The sequence below is a fragment of the Armigeres subalbatus genome, chromosome 1 (assembly GCF_024139115.2).
Source record: "Armigeres subalbatus isolate Guangzhou_Male chromosome 1, GZ_Asu_2, whole genome shotgun sequence".
Classification (NCBI taxonomy): Eukaryota; Metazoa; Arthropoda; class Insecta; order Diptera; family Culicidae; genus Armigeres; species Armigeres subalbatus.
In genome coordinates, this window is record NC_085139.1 from 58,692,233 (window position 1) to 58,702,980 (window position 10,748).

Below are 10,748 nucleotides of genomic sequence, written 5' to 3' on the forward strand. Positions count from 1 at the left end.
AAAATCAGGAAATTGTCTTCAACTTTTTGCTCATTTCGTACCATGCATGTTCCAACTCTACACACTAGCAACAGCTGATCTTAGTCATGCAGTCATGAAGAGAGCTTACCAGGCTCTAGAAGGTCAATCTTGCATCAAAATCAGGAAATTGTCTACAACTTTTTGCTCATTTCGTACCATACATTTTCTAACTCTACACACGAGCAACAGCTGATTTTAGTCATGCAGTCATGAAGAGAGCTTACCAGGCTCTAGAAGGTCAATCTTGCATCAAAATCAGGAAATTGTCTACAACTTTTTGCTCATTTCGTACCATAAATGATCTAACTCAACACACAAGCAACAGCTGATCTTAATTATGCAGTCATGAAGAGAGCTTACCAGGCTCTAGAAGGTCAATCTTGCATCAATATCAGGAAATTGTCTTAAACTTTTTGCACATGTCGTACCATACATTATCTATCTCAACACGCAATCAACAGCTGATTTTAGTCATGCAGTCATGAAAAGTGCTTACCAGGCTCTAGAAGGTCAATCTTGCATTAAAATCAGGAAATTGTCTACAACTGTTTGCTCATTTCGTATCATACATGTTCTAACTCTTCACATAAGCAACAGCTGATTTTAGTCATGCAGTCATGAAGGGAGCTCACCAGGCTCTAGAAGGTCAATCTTGCATCAAAATCAGGAAATTGCCTACATAATTTTGCTTATTTCGTTCCTAAAGTGTTCTAACTCTACACATAAGCAACAGCTGGTTTTAGTCATGCAGTCATGGAGGGAGCCTACCAGGCGCTATAAGGTAAATCTTGCATCAAAATCAGGAAATTGTCTACAACTGTTTGCTCATTTCGTATCATACATGTTCTAACTCTACACACGAGCAACAGCTGATTTTAGTCATGCAGTCATGAAAAGTGCTTACCAGGCTCTAGAAGGTCAATCTTGCATCAAAATCAGGAAATTGTCTTCAACTTTTTGCACATTTCGTACCATACATGTTCTAACTCTACACACAAGCAACAGCTGATCTTAGTCATGCAGTCATGAAGAGAGCTTACCAGGCTCTAGAAGGTCAATCTTGCATCAAAATCAGGAAATTGTCTTCAACTTTTTGCTCATTTCGTACCATGCATGTTCCAACTCTACACACTAGCAACAGCTGATCTTAGTCATGAAGTCATGAAGAGAGCTTACCAGGCTCTAGAAGGTCAATCTTGCATCAAAATCAGGAAATTGTCTAAAACTTTTTTTTTGCTCATTTCGTTCCTAACATGTTCTAACTCTACACACAAGCAACAGCTGATTTTAGTCATGCAGTCATGAAGAGAGCCTACCAGGCTCTAGAAGGTCAATCTTGCATCAAAATCAGGAAATTGTCTTCAACTTTTTGCACATTTCGTACCATACATTTTCTAACTCTACACACGAGCAACAGCTGATTTTAGTCATGCAGTCATGAAAAGTGCTTACCAGGCTCTAGAAGGTCAATCTTGCATCAAAATCAGGAAATTGTCTTCAACTTTTTGCACATTTCGTACCATACATGTTCCAACTCTACACACTAGCAACAGCTGATCTTAGTCATGAAGTCATGAAGAGAGCTCACCAGGCTCTAGAAGGTCAATCTTGCATCAAAATCAGGAAATTGTCTAAACCTTTTTTTGCTCATTTCGTTCCTAACATGTTCTAACTCTACACATAAGCAACAGCTGATTTTAGTCATGCAGTCATGAAGAGTGCTTACCAGGCTCTAGAAGGTCAATCTTGCATCAAAATCAGGAAATTGTCTTCAATTTTTTGCACATTTCGTACCATACATGATCTAACTCTACACACAAGCAACAGCTGATTTTAGTCATGTAGTCATGAAGAGAGCTCACCAGGCTCTAGAAGGTCAGTCTTGCATCATATCAGAAAATTGTCTAAACCTTTTTTTGCTCATTTCGTTCCTAACATGTTCTAACTCTACACATAAGCAACAGCTGATTTTAGTCATGCAGTCATGAAGAGTGCTTACCAGGCTCTAGAAGGTCAATCTTGCATCAAAATCAGGAAATTGTCTTCAACTTTTTGCTCATTTCGTACCATGCATGTTCCAACTCTACACACTAGCAACAGCTGATCTTAGTCATGCAGTCATGAAGAGAGCTTACCAGGCTCTAGAAGGTCAATCTTGCATCAAAATCAGGAAATTGTCTACAACTTTTTGCTCATTTCGTACCATACATTTTCTAACTCTACACACGAGCAACAGCTGATTTTAGTCATGCAGTCATGAAGAGAGCTTACCAGGCTCTAGAAGGTCAATCTTGCATCAAAATCAGGAAATTGTCTACAACTTTTTGCTCATTTCGTACCATGCATGTTCCAACTCTACACACTAGCAACAGCTGATCTTAGTCATGCAGTCATGAAGAGAGCTTACCAGGCTCTAGAAGGTCAATCTTGCATCAAAATCAGGAAATTGTCTACAACTTTTTGCTCATTTCGTACCATACATTTTCTAACTTTACACACGAGCAACAGCTGATTTTAGTCATGCAGTCATGAAGAGAGCTTACCAGGCTCTAGAAGGTCAATCTTGCATCAAAATCAGGAAATTGTCTTCAACTTTTTGCACATTTCGTACCATACATTTTCTAACTCTACACACGAGCAACAGCTGATTTTAGTCATGCAGTCAAGAAAGGTGCTTACCAGGCTCTAGAAGGTCAATCTTGCATCAAAATCAGGAAATTGTCTTCAACTTTTTGCACATTTCGTACCATACATGATCTAACTCTACACACAAGCAACAGCTGATTTTAGTCATGTAGTCATGAAGAGAGCTCACCAGGCTCTAGAAGGTCAGTCTTGCATCATATCAGAAAATTGTCTTCAACTTTTTGCTCATTTCGTACCACGCATGTTCCAACTCTACACACTAGCAACAGCTGATCTTAGTCATGCAGTCATGAAGAGAGCTTACCAGGCTCTAGAAGGTCAATCTTGCATCAAAATCAGGAAATTGTCTACAACTTTTTGCTCATTTCGTACCATAAATGATCTAACTCAACACACAAGCAACAGCTGATCTTAGTTATGCAGTCATGAAGAGAGCTTACCAGGCTCTAGAAGGTCAATCTTGCATCAATATCAGGAAATTGTCTTAAACTTTTTGCACATGTCGTGCCATACATGATCTAACTCTACACACAAGCAACAGCTGATTTTAGTCATGCAGTCATGAAGAGAGCTCACCAGGCTCTAGAAGGTCAATCTTGCATCAAAATCAGGAAATTGTCTTCAACTTTTTTGCACATTTCGTACCATACATGATCTAACTCTACACACAAGCAACAGATGATTTTAGTCATGCAGTCATGAAGAGAGCTTACCAGGCTCTAGAAGATCAATCTTGCATCAAAATCAGGAAATTGTCTAAAACTGTTTTTGCTCATTTCGTTCCTAACATGTTCTAACTCTACACACGAGCAACAGCTGATTTTAGTCGTGACATGAAGAGAGCCTACCAGGCTCTAGAAGGTCAATCTTGCATCAAAATCAGGAAATTGTCTTCAACTTTTTGCACATTTCGTACCATACATGTTCTAACTCTACACACAAGCAACAGCTGATCTTAGTCATGCAGTCATGAAGAGAGCTTACCAGGCTCTAGAAGGTCAATCTTGCATCAAAATCAGGAAATTGTCTTCAACTTTTTGCTCATTTCGTACCATGCATGTTCCAACTCTACACACTAGCAACAGCTGATCTTAGTTATGCAGTCATGAAGAGAGCTTACCAGGCTCTAGAACGTCAATCTTGCATCAAAATTAGGAAATTGTCTACAACTGTTTGCTCATTTCGTACCATGTTCTTAACCTACACATAAGCAACAGCTGATTTTAGTAATGCAGTCATGAAGAGAGCTTACCAGGCTCTAGAAGGTCAATTTTACATCAAAATCAGGAAATTGTCTACAACTGTTTGCTCATTTCGTACCATGTTCTTAACCTACACATAAGCAACAGCAGATCTTAGTCATGCAGTCACGAAGAAAGCTTACAAGGCTCTAGAAGGTACAACTTTCACTCAGAAACATCAATCCGTTTTGCATTTTCTTCCAACGGGTCAAACGGAATCCAACGTCTACTCGAATGAAGAATTATTTTGCACGCACCAACCCGCTCAAGGGTTTGGATTTTCTTCCAACGGACCCAGCCGGGCCAACGTTCACTCGAATGTAGAAGACATTAGAGACACACCAACCCACTCAAGGGTTTGGATTTTCTTCCAATGGACCCAAACGGGTCCAACGTCCACTCGAATGTAGAAGACATTGGAGACGCACCAACCCGCTCAAGGGTTTGGATTTACTTCCAACGAACCCAACCGGGATCAACGTCCACTCAGACGCACCAACCCGCTCAAGGGTTTGGATTTTCTTCCAACGGACCCAACCGGGTCCAACGTCCACTCGAATGTAGAAGACATTAGAGACGCACCAACCCGCTCAAGGGTTTGAATTTTCTTCCAACGAACCCAACCGGGTTCAACGTCCACTGAGACGCACCAACCCGCTCAAGGGTTTGAATTTTCTTCCAACGGACCCAACCGGGTCCAACGTCCACTCGAATGTAGAAGACATTAGAGACGCACCAACCCGCTCTAGGGTTTGGATTTTCTTCCAACGAACCCAACCGGGTTCAACGTCCACTCAGACGCACCAACCCGCTCAAGGGTTTGGATTTTCTTCCAACGGACCCAACCGGGTCCAACGTTCACTCGAATGTAGAAGACATTAGAGACGCACCAACCCGCTCAAGGGTTTGGATTTTCTTCCAACGAACCCAACCGGGTCCAACGTCCACTCGAATGTAGAAGACATTAGAGACGCACCAACCCGCTCAAGGGTTTGGATTTTCTTCCAACGAACCCAACCGGGTCCAACGTCCACTCAGACGCACCAACCCGCTCAAGGGTTTGGATTTTCTTCCAACGAACCCAACCGGGTTCAACGTCCACTCAGACGCACCAACCCGCTCAAGGGTTTGGATTTTCTTCCAACGGACCCAACCGGGTCCAACGTCCACTCGAATGTAGAAGACATTAGAGACGCACCAACCCGCTCAAGGGTTTGGATTTTCTTCCAACGAACCCAACCAGGTCCAACGTCTAATCAGACGCACCAACCCGCTCAAGGGTTTGGATTTTCTTCCAACGAACCCAACCGGGTTCAACGTCCACTCAGACGCACCAACCCGCTCAAGGGTTTGGATTTTCTTCCAACGGACCCAACCGGGTCCAACGTCCACTCGAATGTAGAAGACATTAGAGACGCACCAACCCGCTCAAGGGTTTGGATTTTCTTCCAACGAACCCAACCAGGTCCAACGTCTAATCAGACGCACCAACCCGCTCAAGGGTTTGGATTTTCTTCCAACGAACCCAACCGGGTTCAACGTCCACTCAGACGCACCAACCCGCTCAAGGGTTTGGATTTTCTTCAAACGGACCCAACCGGGTCTAACGTCCACTCGAATGTAGAAGACATTAGAGACGCACCAACCCGCTCAAGGGTTTGGATTTTCTTCCAACGAACCCAACCGGGTTCAACGTCCACTCAGACGCACCAACCCCCTCAAGGGTTTGGATTTTCTTCCAACGGACCCAACCGGGTCCAACGTTCACTCGAATGTAGAAGACATTAGAGACGCACCAACCCGCTCAAGGGTTTGGATTTTCTTCCAACGAACCCAACCGGGTCCAACGTCCACTCGAATGTAGAAGACATTAGAGACGCACCAACCCGCTCAAGGGTTTGGATTTTCTTCCAACGAACCCAACCGGGTCCAACGTCCACTCAGACGCACCAACCCGCTCAAGGGTTTGGATTTTCTTCCAACGAACCCAACCGGGTTCAACGTCCACTCAGACGCACCAACCCGCTCAAGGGTTTGGATTTTCTTCCAACGGACCCAACCGGGTCCAACGTCCACTCGAATGTAGAAGACATTAGAGACGCACCAACCCGCTCAAGGGTTTGGATTTTCTTCCAACGAACCCAACCAGGTCCAACGTCTAATCAGACGCACCAACCCGCTCAAGGGTTTGGATTTTCTTCCAACGAACCCAACCGGGTTCAACGTCCACTCAGACGCACCAACCCGCTCAAGGGTTTGGATTTTCTTCCAACGGACCCAACCGGGTCCAACGTCCACTCGAATGTAGAAGACATTAGAGACGCACCAACCCGCTCAAGGGTTTGGATTTTCTTCCAACGAACCCAACCAGGTCCAACGTCTAATCAGACGCACCAACCCGCTCAAGGGTTTGGATTTTCTTCCAACGAACCCAACCGGGTTCAACCTCCACTCAGACGCACCAACCCGCTCAAGGGTTTGGATTTTCTTCAAACGGACCCAACCGGGTCTAACGTCCACTGAATGTAGAAGACATTAGAGACGCACCAACCCGCTCAAGGGTTTGGATTTTCTTCCAACGAACCCAACCGGGTTCAACGTCCACTCAGACGCACCAACCCCCTCAAGGGTTTGGATTTTCTTCCAACGGACCCAACCGGGTCCAACGTTCACTCGAATGTAGAAGACATTAGAGACGCACCAACCCGCTCAAGGGTTTGGATTTTCTTCCAACGAACCCAACCGGGTCCAACGTCCACTCGAATGTAGAAGACATTAGAGACGCACCAACCCGCTCAAGGGTTTGGATTTTCTTCCAACGAACCCAACCGGGTCCAACGTCCACTCAGACGCACCAACCCGCTCAAGGGTTTGGATTTTCTTCCAACGAACCCAACCGGGTTCAACGTCCACTCAGACGCACCAACCCGCTCAAGGGTTTGGATTTTCTTCCAACGGACCCAACCGGGTCCAACGTCCACTCGAATGTAGAAGACATTAGAGACGCACCAACCCGCTCAAGGGTTTGGATTTTCTTCCAACGAACCCAACCAGGTCCAACGTCTAATCAGACGCACCAACCCGCTCAAGGGTTTGGATTTTCTTCCAACGAACCCAACCGGGTTCAACGTCCACTCAGACGCACCAACCCGCTCAAGGGTTTGGATTTTCTTCAACGGACCCAACCGGGTCCAACGTCCACTCGAATGTAGAAGACATTAGAGACGCACCAACCCGCTCAAGGGTTTGGATTTTCTTCCAACGAACCCAACCAGGTCCAACGTCTAATCAGACGCACCAACCCGCTCAAGGGTTTGGATTTTCTTCCAACGAACCCAACCGGGTTCAACCTCCACTCAGACGCACCAACCCGCTCAAGGGTTTGGATTTTCTTCAAACGGACCCAACCGGGTCTAACGTCCACTCGAATGTAGAAGACATTAGAGACGCACCAACCCGCTCAAGGGTTTGGATTTTCTTCCAACGAACCCAACCGGGTTCAACGTCCACTCAGACGCACCAACCCCCTCAAGGGTTTGGATTTTCTTCCAACGGACCCAACCGGGTTCAACGTCCACTCAGACGCATCAAGCAGCATTATCAGGCTTTCAAATTGACTCAATAACATTTAATAATTTAATGTGTTGTCAAAAAACTACGGATAACGGCTGTTCTCTTTGATCATACACGTAAAAAAATAACCTTATATGTTATGGCAAAAAACCATTCGAAAATACTTATTCTCTTCATTATGCCACCTAATGAATGATCCCATATCAAAAAGCTAATAACATTCATACGTTAATGAAAAGTATAAGTTTTGGAATGTATGTGACTATTTTTTCTTATACATATCATTAATCGCCTGTTTTGGCAAGAAAATTTTAGAAATCTTAATGAGAAATAACATTAATTTTTTTTACGTGTATGATTACATCAATACAATATTAAAGAAATACGAATACCACAATAAAATTCTTCAACGAACACTACAATAAAATTCTTCTACAACCCTGTGTTCCCATAATTCGGAAAAATCTTTAAGAGCCCTGCAACGTCCGTAATCATAAAGTCAACACCAACACCAGCTCCAAAAAATTCAATCAGATAATCAAAAGCCATTCGAATCAAAACAATTACGAGAATGATACGACAGAGGTTGTCTTTTTTTTACATCTCTTCTTCTCCTGTTGATAAAAAATACTCAACTCATTATTGCGCTTTTTGCACTTTATAAGAGTTTTGCGAGATTTTTTTTCTCACATTCATCTTTTTCTCACACTCAATACACTCAAAAAAGTTTGATTTTCCGTGTATAATATTTGTGTGTGAGTGCTCAATCTGAAAACAAATAGACGTCAAATCATGGCGGGAACACTGTTAGATGACTTTACCCATTAATGGGTACTATGTTATTGTTGATATTATTCCCACCGTGAAAAATTCACCCATTTTCCTGAAAAAGTGCCACTACCCATTTTAATGAGTAGTGGCGCTTTTTAAAGAAAATGGGTGAATTTTTCACGGTGGGAATAATATCAACAATAACATAGTACCCATTAATGGGTAAAGTCATCTAACAGTGAATCGATTTAGTGTACACGCTTACATGTGACTAACAAGTAACGGGTTATAATTGGGTAAATTTCAGTAACAAAAATCGATCAACCCGAAATGAGAGTGAGTGTGAGAAAAAGAAGCAGGCAAATTACAATCTACACATAACTCTTCAAATTCGTGAAATCGGCAATAAACACTATTCCATTTCACCTTCGGTAGTTGTAGACAATAAAACTCATTAACAGCCCTGTATTGTAGTCACAATTTGAATGATCTCCCAAACAACCCTGTATTGCACATCCACAAATACAACATTCAGCCTCGGCACAAGCTAAAGACAAATCTATCGGCCCATCTGTTCTGTAGCATAATCCGGCATAAATCAAACAACACAACTTACCTGAATGGTTGCGCAACAAGAAAACACTGTTTACTTCATAATTTGAAACAAACACACATTGTAATTAGGGAGCGTAGTTTCACCAGGAACCAATAACCGGGACGTGATTGTCCCGAAGAACCGATTAAAAATTCATGCAACCCAGAAGAGCTCACGAGACCAGCACCGCCAGAGGCGCTAGTGTATTTTACTCACATTTTGGTAAATTTATTTGAAAGTGTTTTGGTAAGTGTAGACTTTTTTGCTGTGAGTTTTGACAGATTTCTGTCTGAGGTAATAACCTCAATCTTTGCGTTTATTTTATTTACGGTTCCCGGACCTAAAAATCTGGCCAAGTTTCTCTTTCGTACACCGTCGCAGAACGATTCCGAACTCGATCCTGGAATCAATTATCTCAATCTACCCGTAATGGTCTTATCTTTTAATCTTTAAAAAATGAACAAAGTGGCTATCCTCGATGTGGTCTACAGTCCAGCGAAATCGATGCTACTGCTGAGTCGTGAAAAGTTAGCTCAATTTCATCGCTTGGACGGTGAAATAGTTCTGGCGGAGGTATACAAAGCGGAATTTGTTACGCAAGAACTGGACCGGTGCATGATCCACCCGCAGTACCGCAGCTACTACAGCGCTACCCCAAGGCTCTGGCTGACTAGAGTTCAAACGTGTTGGTGCTATATGCCCTGCGTCGGAAGGGCAAAGTGCTGGCCGAGCTGTGGATAATGCGAGGCCAAAACCGTCACCGGGACTAATACACTGCGGTGATGGAAAGTTACTGCAAACGAGAGTTACCAGGGAAGGTATGTCACAAATTTGTAGCTTGGATTTAGTCATCCTCGGTTGATAGTTTTTCTCATGATGTTTAAACCGAAACAATAATCCCAGACAGCTGAAATTATCTCCAGTGTATACCCTCCTGCTGATTTTGGAAACTCGCAACCACAAACCATTTTACGTTTCATTTTTTTCCGCAGCTCTGGAGGAGTTTAACTTCACCGCTATCGGAGAACTCCGCCTTTGGATCTCTTTTATTTTTGCATTTATCCGGAACATCACCGACAAACGCTCCCTAATGAAGCTGGACGATGGAGCAAGTTGCCACTCAATTACCCATTGCAACCGGACACGATGATCTGTTTGCGTTCCGCGAAGTCATAGCGGAATCGCAAACTTGTCGACTACTTTGTTACAATTCCCCATCGAGAAAGACAATGGAACAGCATATAATTTCAGCAGGGCTTTCAAGGCTTCACAGCACGAAAATAATCGAATGCCATTAGTGTTACCTAATTTTACGTGGAATCAAGGCACAAACCTTCTGCACCGCACAGTAAAAGTGTAAAAGTAGAATTGGCAGCTCCTTAGAAGATAACGAATACGCTGGATTTACCGAAATCGTCCCAACAACATGACGACTCGAAATGTGAAAGAAACATCGTCAAGTAACTAGTCCATTTCATAAATGTAGTTGATTAATATAAATATGTCTATCGAACACATTGAAGACCCGAAATTCATGAACAAGTTTTTACAGAAAGATTTAAAAATTACTTACATAGGGGGAATGACGGCTTTGGCAGGTTTTGTTCTATTATTGGCAAGGGGTTTTTTATGACTTACTAGGCTTAAATTTGGCCTAAACATTCTTTGCATATCAAAAAATATTGTGGCCAAATTTCATAAAATTTGGTCGACAAAAACCCCCCTGCCAATAATAGAACAAAACCTGCCAAAGCCGTCTTTCCCCCTATTTATCAATTATGCTATTGCTAATGAATTGCTCTGAACATGGGTCATAGAAGAGATGATCCAAAGCGCAAAAGGCTGTCGAGAATATTATAGTCTATGCTATATATTTTTTTATTTATCGTACCAACTATGTT

The 10,748-nt window shown here is 42.9% G+C and overlaps 1 long non-coding RNA gene across 1 annotated transcript; it reads left to right on the plus strand.

Annotated features, from left to right (window-relative positions):
• The first annotated feature begins 8,928 nt into the window (after positions 1-8,928).
• On the plus strand, positions 8,929-10,215 carry LOC134220344 (uncharacterized). The gene is made up of 2 exons (XR_009981982.1): positions 8,929-9,665; positions 9,840-10,215. It is a non-coding gene; the product is annotated as an uncharacterized LOC134220344 (long non-coding RNA).
• Positions 10,216-10,748: the final 533 nt, after the last annotated feature.